Below are 12,463 nucleotides of genomic sequence, written 5' to 3'. Positions count from 1 at the left end.
CGGGGAGCAGCGGGGTTGCTCCCCGACGGGCCCCGCCGAGGGCCGGGGGAGGAAGGTGACTGTTCGCAATGGAATTTCATCCCTGGCAGCGGCCGAGCTTGCCGGGAAGACCTTGCATAAAAAGAGGCTGCAATTGATGGGGTCGGGCGGCCGAGTCCATTAAAGCAGTAGCTTGCTCTGCTCTGCGGCCCGCGGCTCAAAATATGGGGGGTTTATAGTTTTGCTCTTTCCCTACCCCACTCACCACTGCACTGTCTTCGGGTCCAAGATCCTGGTCTCGGCTCCATCCCGCGGCGGGTGCGTTGTTCTTGGCAGCTTCTGTGTTTTGGGGGAGGTGGAAAAGGCTCCCTCGGATGCAATTGCTAAGGGCTGCTGTGGGACCACGTCCCTGCCAGGCAGCGGGGCTTCCTGCGAGCAAATATCATCCACATGCAAAAAAGACTCTCTGAGTTTAAAATAATAATAATAAAAATCTGCTTTTTGCCATGTACTGAGGTATCCTTTTTTGGGTGGGATGCGTATGGGGGGGCTACCTGAACAGATCCATGTTTGTATAAAAGGATGCCCAGCCTCTTCCATTAAAATATGCTTCAGAAACACTTTCCAGTGCCTGGGAAAAAGGACACACCTGTACGAACAGAGCTGACTTTGTGTTAAATCCAGCTCGAGAGCTGTGGCTGAAAGGAAAGCGGTCAGGCGGAGGGGAGAGATTTTGGTTTGCTTGCTTTCATACTTCCACATTAGCATGTGCATTCAAATGCAGGGATTTGAGGCGGATTGGAAACCATCCATGCTTCCAGGCTTGCTGTGCCCAGGGAGAAGTTTTCCAGACAGCTGGGCCAGGTAGGAGCGTAGGGGGGGAAAAAAAAAAAAAAAAAATCCTCCCCCCAGGATAGCTTTGCTGTGCCAGCAAAATCCCACTGTAGCCATCCTTATAATGGCAAAACTGTGCTGCTGCTGAGCCCGCTGATTTTGCAGAGGAGGCCTTGCTGTCGGCGGTGCCAGCAGAAGCACAATTTGCTCATCTAAACTGCATCCACGCTAAAATCACTTCGCTGATAGGAGACGCCAGGATAGCACCGATGCGGTGCTGGACCGAGCCGTGCCCGGCTCCTCCCCGTAGCTGGGCTGGGGGGCTCCCGGGCCAGCGGTGGGATTTTGGCTGCGGTTCGGCGCGGCTCTTTTTGGTCACGTTTTGATGCTGCAAGGAAAATACCATCGGTGTTTAATGGCCCTTGAAATCACGGTTCCCCCTCCCTGCCCGCCCAGGGGGTGGTGCGAGGGGCTGAGCGCGGGGGGCTCCTTGGGGCAGGGGCTCGCAGTGTAACACCGGGAGGAATGCGGACCGTCCGGAGACCTGCCTGGGGAGATGTTTCTCCTCCCTTGAGGCCCTGGTGAAATTAGATGCTTTTTGATACGTGTTTTCAGGCAGAGCAGCGAGCGTGCTTGTCCCGGTAGGGCTCGGGGAGGTGATGCTGGCCTGCGCTGGGCAGGGACGTTGTGCTCAGACCCGTCGTGCTCTCCTGTTTACACCCGGCATCCCCGGGGGCGGAGGAAGCGTTTGGCCATTAAGTGATGCCCCTGCAGCTCCCTCGGGCCTGTGGCCAACTCTGTGAGCGAGGCAGGAGTGGTCTCTTTGGTTTTGCACTGGGGATGAAATGGGGGGGGGGAAAAAGGGGCTTCTGCGTTTTTGGGAGTCTCCCATCATGCGCTCCTGGGGACGCATTTCCCTGATGTCCCTGTGGTTTCCCCGAGGTCCTGGTGGTCGGGTGGGATGTGGGGTGGCATCTCCATCCTTCAGGAGGGGTGGGAAGGACTGTCCACCCTGTCCTCCAGCCCCCCCGTTGAAGTTCCCCTCCCAAGTGGCGGTAGCTGGCGGTAGGGACACTGGGCTCGGACTGCGGACGAGAGCCCAAGGGCCAATGTGGTGACGTAAACTTGCTCTGAGCAGGGTCCTGCAGGATCCTCCGCTGTGTTAGGGTTTCTAATACCTTCCCCAGCTGAACGGGCAGGAGCCTGGCCCTGCCTCTGGTACATGGTGCTGGCAAAGATGTGCTTTATTAGCATGGTTTCTAGCAGCCCTTCTCCGACCCCCAGCGAGCCTTGCCCCCCACCCGGCACCAAGTCTCCTTGGCGGGGTTGGACAGCCACTGGTCCCAGCCCCGACTGATGGTGTGCCGGTGAAAATTTGATCCAGAGGATGTGCCGGTGCTAGAAATCCTAGCCTGGGATGGCATGGGGCACCGGGTAGGTCCCTGCCCCCCCAGCCACTGGTCCCAGCCCCGACTGATGGTGTGCCGGTGAAAATTTGATCCAGAGGATGTGCCGGTGCTAGAAATCCTAGCCTGGGATGGCATGGGGCACCGGGTAGGTCCCTGGCATTGGGGACAGGCTCCTGCTCTTTCCCAGCACAGCAGCTGTTGGAGAAATGGAAATTGCCGGGAATTAATCTCACTGCAGACGTGGTTAGCAGAGCAGGGCTTTCGTAAGGGAAATTTTAGATCTCCTTCCTAGGATAACCCAGGGTAAAGCTGAAATTGGTTTATAATTATATAGTAAATAACCCCCCATCTTGTCATTTCACCATCTTCTGATGAATATGGAAATGAACATTGTTAAGGGGAATTAACGTCATTACGGCAGCCTTCCAGGTGAGCGCCTTGTGGCTTGGCCGCGGCTGCGACCGGCGGGAGGGTGTCAGATCACCTCCTTTAGCTGGGGTTAGCGCCCAACGAGTTGAAACAAGGCTCCGTGTGTTTTCAGCGTGTACTAAACTGGTCCAGTTAAAGCTTCGGGCGGGAGGTGGTGCAGGGAATCGGGGCCAGCCTGACATGTGCTGACACGAAAGCTGCCTTGCCGGGATGAGGAGATGTTGGTCTGGGTTAGGTAACGCGATCCAGCATCGCTTGCTTGAGGTGCCGAGGACAAGGGCGCGCTTTGTTCTGCCTCGCTGCTGAAACGGAGAACATGGTGGGCCCTGAACCGACCCGAAAATGCAGGCGGGGTCGGGGAAGGGGGGCGGGGAGCGGAGGGCAGCCCCGAGCTCCCTGCCTGCAGGGCCGGGGTAAGGGAGCAGTGCTGCATCCAGCTGCGGCAGCCCCTCGCTGGCTTTTCCAGCTGGGGATGCTCTTTAAAAAGCAAAGTTTGGGAGGGGAGGGCTCCAGCGCGGCCACCCTGCAGGGTGCTGCCTCTCCCTGACCATGAGGATTCGGGGGTTTCCTTCTCCCCATGTTTCCTCCCAGCCCTGCTTTTCTGGCTGGCTTCACGCTGGGATAGCACAGCTGGATGTCTGCAGGCATCGCGACGCACCCACCGGCTGGGGAAAACCACCGTCTCTCTCTGCTGTTTATTTGCTTTGCTTATTGTTCGCTTCTCTCCAGCTCTTAAACACCAAGGGGATGGCAACCGCACAAACCCTTTATACCCATCCCCGTCCACGCTGGCTGGGGAGGACGGTGCGGCAGGAGCCCTTGCCGTACGGCAGCGCCACGGCGGTGACAGTCGGGCTCTCTCCCCACGCCACGAGGATCAGCTTTTGGGTGCACAATATGCTCCGGTTTTCCTCTCCAGCTGTTGTCGCTGACGGTTATGGGAAGCGAAAGGTAGTTGAGAGTTTGGTATCTCTAAATCAGGGAGGTGATGGGCAGATAGGAGAGGTTGAGGGAGGGCTCAGTATATCTGAGGCTGGTTTTTGTTTAAATCCAGCAGGGCTTGAAATAGTGGCAAAAGAGTGAAATGACCTTGGGAATAAATTTTATCGCCAACGTAGCAGTGGCCAAAGAGCCATTTTGAGGGAGCTGGATGCCGGCAGGCAAGCCGAACATGGTGGGCTCGGAGCAAGGGAAGGAGCAACATGGTATGTTCGGGAGAGAATGTGCCTTTTTAGGGGAATAAGGGAGATTTTAAGGCACTCAACCCTGTCTCTCTGGATCTGTATCCCCGGCAACTTCTGCAAAGGTTGCTCTTGCTTTCTGCCGCCATCCATCTTACCCTGCTGCGTTACTGCGAGCAAAGATCCCTTTTTATGTTTGGTGGTTAGATATATTGCCCCTGCTTCCCTTTCTGCCCCTAATCCCTTCTCAGCAGAATCTCCCTGTGGCTTGAATATGCTTTTAATACATTTGGTTTAATTGCTTTTAATTTAAAAAAAAAAAAAAAATTTGAAATGGCCAGTGTGCTTGGGAGGAAGGGTTTTGAAGGGATTCAGCTCTTTGCTGCTTGCAGGCAGTGCCGGTAGCTGTGCGTGAATGAAACAGCCCCCGTGTTACCGCCGCGCAGTGTGTGTAATTCTGGTGTTTTGTGTCCTGATCTGCTAGGTGGGGAGGCATCCCACATGCCGTGTCACACGCAAGCCAAGCGGTTAATAATCCAGCGAGTAAAGGTCCGGGCAGGCGAGTAAAGATGGGTGCAGGAGCCCTCCCGGGGTACCGGTGAAAGCCCAGCACACCTTTCACCTGGCCCCGCTCCGCCGGGCAGGCACACCGCGCCGGGCTCCCGGCGTGTGCAGCATGCTGGGGTTTCCCTTTGCAATGCCAGTGCTACAGCGGGACTTTCTCCCTAATGAGATTAGCGACACAAAGCGGTGATTCTTCTGCTGCTTTTAATGGATGTTCGGGGTTTGTGTGGGATCGGAAATTCCTACTTTCATCAGATGAGCCCTCTCTGTGACTATTTTGTGGACAGATCTTCCTTTCCTCGGCTTCAGGGCTGACATTCATATTGGCACAAGCTTTTTAGGCTTTCCCCTCCTGCCCCTCTCTGCCTCCCCTCCTTCCCAGCCCCAGCCATGGTGAATTTTATCTTCTTTCCTGTTTTGAATCTCGCTGTCAACCCAAGCCGATTCCATCTTGTGGAGGACATGAAAGCTCGGTGTCCTTCCCTGGTCAGGCTAAACACAGCTGAGAGGAAGGAGAAATGCAAAAGTCGCTCTTGGATCGTTCTTGCAGGTGCTCCTTGGTCTCCCTAGTTGAGATGTGCAAACACATACGTGTGCGTATATATACATATATAGGGCATCCATCTAGTGCTTCACCTGACGGAGGGCTGGCTGTCCCTGCCTTGTGGCATCGGGGCCAGGTTGGCAATTCGTCAAGAGCCCAAGGGCTGTGCTTCAGTTTGAATACGGATTTGCATAATTCATCAGGAATTAAACCGCACTGCCATAATATTTGCCTCTGCGTTTATCTCCCGTTATCAGCGGCGGGGAAGCGTGAGGTGCTGGGCGTTTGCCGGCCGCAGAGACCCCTTTGCTTCACGGTTCAGCACTTTTTCAGTGCAGAAAAGGTGACGTGGGCTGATGTTCAGGAGGATGCGGGGAGGGCAGGAGCCTCTGGAAGGAAAAAGGGCTGAACGTGGGGTCGGGGGGAGAGGCTGGGCATAGGCTGAGCTTTTGAGCCTGGTTTCCTAAGGAAAAGAAGCTTATGGGATCGTGCTCCATCTGTGGGTCTCATTCTTCCACCCCCAGATTCAGCCCGTTGCTGGATTTCTCCCGGGGTGGTTTTGGTCCCTGCAGATGCTGTGGAGGTCAGTGCTGGGCTCTGGGAGAGGGATGCATTTGCCCCCGTGGCACACGGAGCAGTACAGGCAGGCGCCTCCGGCTTCACCACACACTTGCCCTGTCCTGGCCAAGCGGGAGACATGAAGCTAGAGCCGATTGGACTCAGTTGGGTCATCAGCGATGCCCTCGCTCCAGCCCTGGGATGTTTCTTGGAGCCGGTCCCCTCTCGCTGCCCGGACCCCCGTGTCATGAGGTGGTTGCTGGCTGTTTGTGTTGGGGTTGCGGCGTTCAGGCCTGATCGGGGTGCCGTGCCACTCCGTGCCTCAGTTTCCCCTTGCAGTGCCACCCCTCTTTGCAAGGCACCCCGAGAAGCGCTGAGCCACAGCAGCCGCTTTGCAAACAAGGTTTAAAATAAGCAGCGTTGGAGGCTGCATCTCCCAGGGCTTTGAGTCATCCCGGCTCGTGCTGACTGCGCCTGGCAGGGGCCTGGGAGGCAAAACAAACTCGCATCCAGCTGCTGCCTCCCCACTAGATGTTAGTGGCGGGATGACTGGTTGGGTTTTGGTGGTGGCCCTCCCGGCAAAGCGGATTGAGCTGCCATGGAGAGATGCCACCTCTCTGGTGGCTCTGGTGAAACCTGTGGCTTGGGGCAATCCCCAGCTTGGGGACTTGCAGTTGGGCCACCTGATTTCTGGAGGAAGGGGCGAGATGAGCAGCCCCGGTTTGGCACTGTGTGGGCTTGGATTTGCAGAATGGGGGGTGCTGAGGCTCCTTCCAGCACGCCTGGGCTTGAGCATGGTGGGGACCGTTCTGGCTGCGACCCCTCACTGTGCTGGATTGGAGGACAGGCAGGGACGAACCCGGGGGCGATCCCGCGGTGGCCCCCACCCACCACCCCACACAGAGAGAAGGCAGCCAGGGCAGCGGGCGGCCACGGCTGGCGACGGGAAGCCGAGGGGAGGAGAGGGCAGGTGGCATTTACCTTTTGGTGGGTGCCCCGGCGTGCATCCGCGGGGCTGGCTGCTGCCCATCACGCAGCGGTGTTTAATTTCTCAATGGGAGGGCAGGGAGATAATGCTGCACAGTCCCATTTAACCTGCTGGTGACCTGGTCTTAAGTCATTGTGGCTGAAAATAGACTGTGTTCCCTCCAGGGCATGGCTAATGGTGCTGGGAAAGCTGGGATCTCTCTTTGAAGGCTGATTTAATTGCTGCTGGCAGGCACTCGGTGCAGGTGATGTGGGGACCGGCACCCGTGCCATCCTGCAATAACCTCCCCCCACCGAGCGCCTGTAGATCTCCCGGCTCTGGCAGCGAAGGGTAACGAGCTCTTTTCTAACGAAGGCACGGGACAGCGGCTCAGAGCCGGCGCGTGGGTGTCGCTGGGTTAATTGCATGGGCAGGGCTCGGCCAGCGGGGAGCGGGGACTGGCCTGTTCACATTGCATCTTCTGCACCGAGTTTGGGTAATATGAAAAAAAAAAAAAAATAAATGGGGTGGGTTAAATTTCTGTGCTTAGGAAGGAGGGAGAGCACCTGCAGTGAAGGTGTGTGCCCGGTACCGGGAGCAGAGTCAGCCCTAGGGCCCCCGTGCCAGCCACCAGTGGCTGAAGGGTCTTCACTGTGATGAAGGATGGGCCAGAGCAAAGACGTTTTGATGCTGTCCTAGAAAATCAGAAGAGGAAGGCAAGACTACAATCTAGCAGCCAGGTTCTGCATTCCTGGGGATTCTGCTAATCAGTTTGAGAGTTAAAATTACTATTTTTTAATTTCCATACAGCATCTTAGTAAGTGTGGAGCTGAAAAGCCCATCAGGTTGCTCCTTGCTATTTGAGGAAAGCTGTGTGGTTGTATAGTGAGAGCCTGGAGGTTTTGGTGGACCCCTGTTGGGGTGTGAGGTTTAATTACGCCAGCGGAAAAGGAGAGATATCCAACGTGGTGGGGGATTTCGGGCTGGGGACGCAGAGGAGAAGCTTCTGCTGTAGCAGCCAGCAGTGACCTGGCAGCATTGACACTGGCTTGAGTGTTTGTGTGTCAGGATTAACGTGGGACCGGGTTGGTGCTTCCCAGACCGCGTGTTTCAGGCTGTGCAGACTGGCTGCACATCATGTCAAGGGTCCCAGTGGGATGGTTTCCATCCTGGCCCCTCCAGCGGGAGGAAAAGCCACCTTCCTTCTGCCAGAGGGATTTGTGTCCCCACCTGGGTGGCTTCTTGCTGCCCCCCATGAAGACGCTGTCAACAGGGAGCTGGTGGGTGACCTCGCAGGAGATCTTCAGGGCGTCTCATCGGTGTCCTTGTCCTGTGGCCCCAAGCCCTGAAGCACCAGTAGACCTCGGATTGCATTTGCTTTGTTGCACAGTGGAAACTGAGGCACGGGATGAGTCTGTAGGACACCCGGGGCAGAGCCAGAGCGTGAGCACTGATCCCTTGAGCCCTTGCAGCCGCTTCTCCCCATTTTCTCCTTCTCCGCCACCTCCAGGGTGTTGGGGCTGTTCCAGCTCCCGGGTGAGGAGGAGGTGAGCGGTAGGGCTCAACCTGATGATACTTATTTCCAGGGAGGCAGGGAACCCCTCCGTGCCCTGTGCATGCACCCTGCCCTTTGGTGTGCCTTGGCTGCGGGGGGGGCCCGGCAGGTGGTGATTCACCGCGAGGGTAGCACGGCAGTAAAATCATGGCACGGCATTGGCACGGGGTAATGGCTGCGGGAGGGCTTGTCGGAAACCCGGTGGGAGTGCGTGCTGTTCCTCTGCTGACGCAGTTGCGAGCAATAGTAAATATTGAGCAAGAGCCACTTAAAAATAAAGCAGCCTGGACACAGACTCCCACATGGAATAAAATAAAATTAAAAGAAACAATAGAGAGCTGCACTGAGCTGGGGGGGGAACTTGCCTTGGCTTTTAAAGTAGTGATTTTTGCAGCTGAAGGAAAGCAGCGCGGTGGTGTTCAAGCTGGCAAAGGCCGGGAGCGTGGACTCCCCACCAGAGGATGCTGTCTCCGAGCTCACCGGGGCCCTTAGAAGATTAAACGGGGAGTTAAATTTACCTGGCTGTTCTGGATCCAGGGGATGAGATCGAAGGCCTTCAGGGGACGCAGAGAATCGAGGCTGTAAATTAAGGCTTTGAAGCAACTGCCAGCCCCGTGGCACAGGGTATAAGTACATCAGGGTCGGGTTTTGCGGCGGAGGGCGGTTGGTTGCGACGGCGGCAGCGGCTTGGGGCTGCGGGGACGGGGACAGGGACCGGCCACCGCTGTGGTCCAGGTGCATCTGATCCGGGGGCTTTGGTTTCAGCCCGGCGTGTTCAGGGGCTCGTATTGCTGGCGTCTCGTGTGTGGCATGGAGTCAAGGTGGCTCCGGTGCCTTGGGTGTCACTAGAGCTGCCCTGGCAGACAGGGGAGGAGGCGGCAAAGATTTACACTGTCAGCGCTCCTGGCTCTCAGCTGTTCGCAGCCACAAATATGTGCATGAGAAATAGCTGCGGCCATGCCTCGCCATGCTGCGTGCCCCTGTGTCGTGGGGCAGAGATGGGGAGGTGTGTGCTGAAGGGGGGGGGGCCTAAAAGAGTCTCCCCCGGGAAGCTGCTGCTTCTGCAGGGAGAGTATCAGGGATGCACCGATGATGGTGAGCACAGGCAGCTGGTGCTGGTACGGTGGCTGTCCCACCGGCGGTGGGAGGGGGTCCCACGGGGGCTGGCGGCCGGCAGGTACTCGCTGTGCTTGGACTTCTCCCGGTTCCCCTCCCTCCCTGCTGGGGAAAGGGAACTCATGAGGACGTAAGCTTTTATCCAGCTGTTTGTGGCATGGTCTGGTGTCCCAGTTGGCTGCCTGTGAGGTGCTGCGAGCTGGACTGGGGAAGAGGTGACTGTGCTCCTGGCCAAGGGCGGCTGCGGCTCCTGCTCCGTGCCAGAGCCCAGCAGCCAGCTGAGATCCTGACTGCAACAGGGCTGCAAATCTCCCTGGGGTGCCCAGAGCTGAAAACTTCCCATGGAAATAAACCCAAAGCCTTGCCGCTGGGTTTCCCAGCCCCTCTGGGCTCAGACTGGAGGGACCACGGGGCCAGGCTTTTCGGCTCGGGCTCTGCTGTGGCCACGGTCCCTTGCACAGTGCTGCGTGGTGCCAGCCTGCTTCCTGGCAGTGTGTCCATCCATCACGGCCCAGGGAGGATGGGGCGAGATGCCGGTGGTTGGAAATATTTCATAAGTGGCAGAAACCCATAACGGGCAGACGGGGCCGATGGGGGAGAGTTACTTCACTTCTCCCGGGGTGCTGGGGGCTGCCGGTCTTCCGGTGACAGGGCTGTGGCTTCTCGGGCAAAGATGGCTCGTGCCTCGGGCTCAGCTTCAGGGTGCGCTTTGCAGCCGGCATCGCACGTGGCCGCCTGCTTGCCTGTCCAGGCCACTGGGGCTATCACACAGCTGCATCCTGTTGTGTGATTCCCTTCGAGGCGACAGCAGGGACCGGAGAGCCATCCCCGGGCATGGATAGAGGCTTTGTGGATGCTGCTTCTCCCTGGTGCATGGGTGCTGCCGGCTGGTTTGGAAAACTGGACCAGGGGAGTGAATTCCCCATTGAGTGGTGTCTCAAGCTCCTGCTTGCTGTCCTTGACCCTTTGTGGGTGCTTGAGTGAACTGTCGCCTCTGCGCCGGATCGGCAGCTGGCATGGAGGGCAGCGTGGGGATGCCATGAAGGTGCCGGCTGGTCGCCTGCAACCGGGCTGGGGTGGAGCAGCTTTCCCAGCGCTGGCACACACGTGTTGCATCAGACCTGTAGGCTGGCTCATCGGCTGGAGCCGTGTCCGCGGGGGAGATGCATTCAGCTCCAGCGTGTCCCCCTCCTGCCCTGCTCTTTCACAACCCAGGCTTGTCCAACTCTTCCAGCTGGAGCTGAATTTCAGGCCTGGGGACTGGGGGGGCCAAGACGGAGAGAGCCTGCAGGTTAAAAACTCTGGGCGACCGGTGGCATGCGGCAGCCCGCTCTGCTGCAGGCACGTCCGCCCGCCTGCCTTCACCACCTCGGCCAGGCAATGTTTTCTGGTGGCTCCCTCCTCCTGGGGAGCTTTGGGCAAATCCCGAGTGGGCTGAGCACGTGGGGCCCGTTTCCCTCTCGCTTCCTCCGGCGCGACCTCTGGCCTCCAAACGTTGGTGTGCGGTTTGTGCGGTCGCTGGTATCTCATCTCCCCATCAGTCACATCCCCTCTCGGTGGTGAGTCACCCGGCCATACCTCTCCCCCCCATTCCCCCCGCCGTTTTGGAGAGCTGAGCAAAGATGAAGATGTTTTCAACTGGACTAACATATCTGCACCCACCAAGTTCTTCTAATAACAGCCCTTAGTGATTTATGTCTCAGTCGTGCAAAACAGGTACATTTTACCAGCTCATCTTGCAGCTGGGAAGGAGGGGACAGGCGCGCGTCCTGGCTCCGTGCCCATCCACTACACCCACTGAAGCATCGCAGGGGGGAGCTGAGCAGGGATGTGATTTTGGCTGCCGGCTGTCGCCTTCCTGCAGGGTTAAGGTGGCTTGAGGGATGATCTCTGTGCCCCTTAAACCCTTTTACCTTCTGAGCCGGGCTGCTTTGGATCATGTGTGCCCATGCTACCCCCTTTCCCAGGCGGCCAGAGGCTGTGCTGATGGGCACGCGCGTTTGGCGTGGCGTGGCAGGGAAGGGAAGGGGGGCACAGCTGGTCTGGTGCTGGCAGTGCTACTGACTCGCACTTCCCTGCCTGCACCGTGGTGCCAGCCCGCCGCTGGGTGAGCAGTCGGCTGGAGGAGCGTGGCTCAGCCTGCCGAGACCTGTCGGCATGTCCCTGGGCGAAAAGGATCTTGCGCTGGTTCAGCAAACGCTCTGGCCCCGGGCAGATGGAAATGGTTGTGGTTTCCCCCTTTCCCCTCCCTTTCCCCTGGCAGAAGCCCATGGTTGGGGTGAGCTGTGCGTTGCTCACTGCGGTAGAGTTTCTTCCCTTGGCATTGCTTTCTGGCGCGGAGATCCAAGGAGGGAGCAACTTGCCCGTGGCTGCCTCCTGCAAATGCAGCTACTTAGCGCATGAAGGAGCAGCTTCACCTCCAGGTCCTGCCCGGGGGAGCGGGGCAGCAGGTTTCGGGCTGTGTGCGAGTCTTACGCCTGCCCATCAGCATTGCTGCTGGAGGGCTGTATGGAGGAAGGGATGCTCTGGCAGTGCCTCGGAGTTGGATTTGCATTGGGTTCATCCCCAGGAAGGCTGTGGCTCGGATCCCTCCTCCCTGCCCCAGCTCTGGTTCCTGGCAGGGAATGGGCTGCCTGGTGCGGGGTGGCTTTGGGGCTTGGCTAGTGGCATCAGCTCGGTTCTGCTGCTGCTTGCCAGCTGGGGTGGTAACACTGCCCTGCAGGGTCCCCAACCTGTCCACCTGAACCTGTCCCTAGTTCGGACTGCACATGAAGCTGCTTGTCACCACTCTGCTCCTTGCTCTAGCACAGTGGCTAGAAAACCTCTGTGACAGCTTGTCTTACGTTGGGCAGCTGGAGGGGATTTCATCTGCCCTTCAGCCACTGTCATCCCACAGTTCCTCATCCCCTTGTTCTTTCGGCCGACCTTCCCACTCCTCTTCCTCCTCCTGCAGCCCCGGGCTGAGTCGGGATCCCAGCGGTGGGATGTGATAATGCTGATTGCGGAGGAAGCCCCAGAGTGTTTGGGGCTGGGGCTGACCCTGTGTTATCCCTGGGTAGGATAAGATTCCACAGGCAGGGAGCTGCCCCAGTAGGACCAGGAGTGTAACTGGTGCCAAAATGCCTCTTTGGGTACCAGTAGCTTAAGCTGTGTGCAGACGTCCCTGTGCTGGATGACAGGGCTGGATCATGTCCCCTTCCTGGAGCTCTGCAGGTGCCTTCATGTCCTTGCACCATGTGCAAATGGGGACGTGCCATGGGCACCTGCACGTGGCAGTGTCTGCAGCGTGGGATGTGTCTTGCCGCAATCTCCATGCCGGTGCTCTCT

Source organism: Aptenodytes forsteri, unplaced genomic scaffold, assembly GCF_000699145.1.
Source record: "Aptenodytes forsteri isolate BGI_AS27 unplaced genomic scaffold, ASM69914v1 Scaffold55, whole genome shotgun sequence".
In the NCBI taxonomy this organism is placed as follows: domain Eukaryota; kingdom Metazoa; phylum Chordata; class Aves; order Sphenisciformes; family Spheniscidae; genus Aptenodytes; species Aptenodytes forsteri.
Note: the sequence above shows the minus strand (reverse complement) of the source record.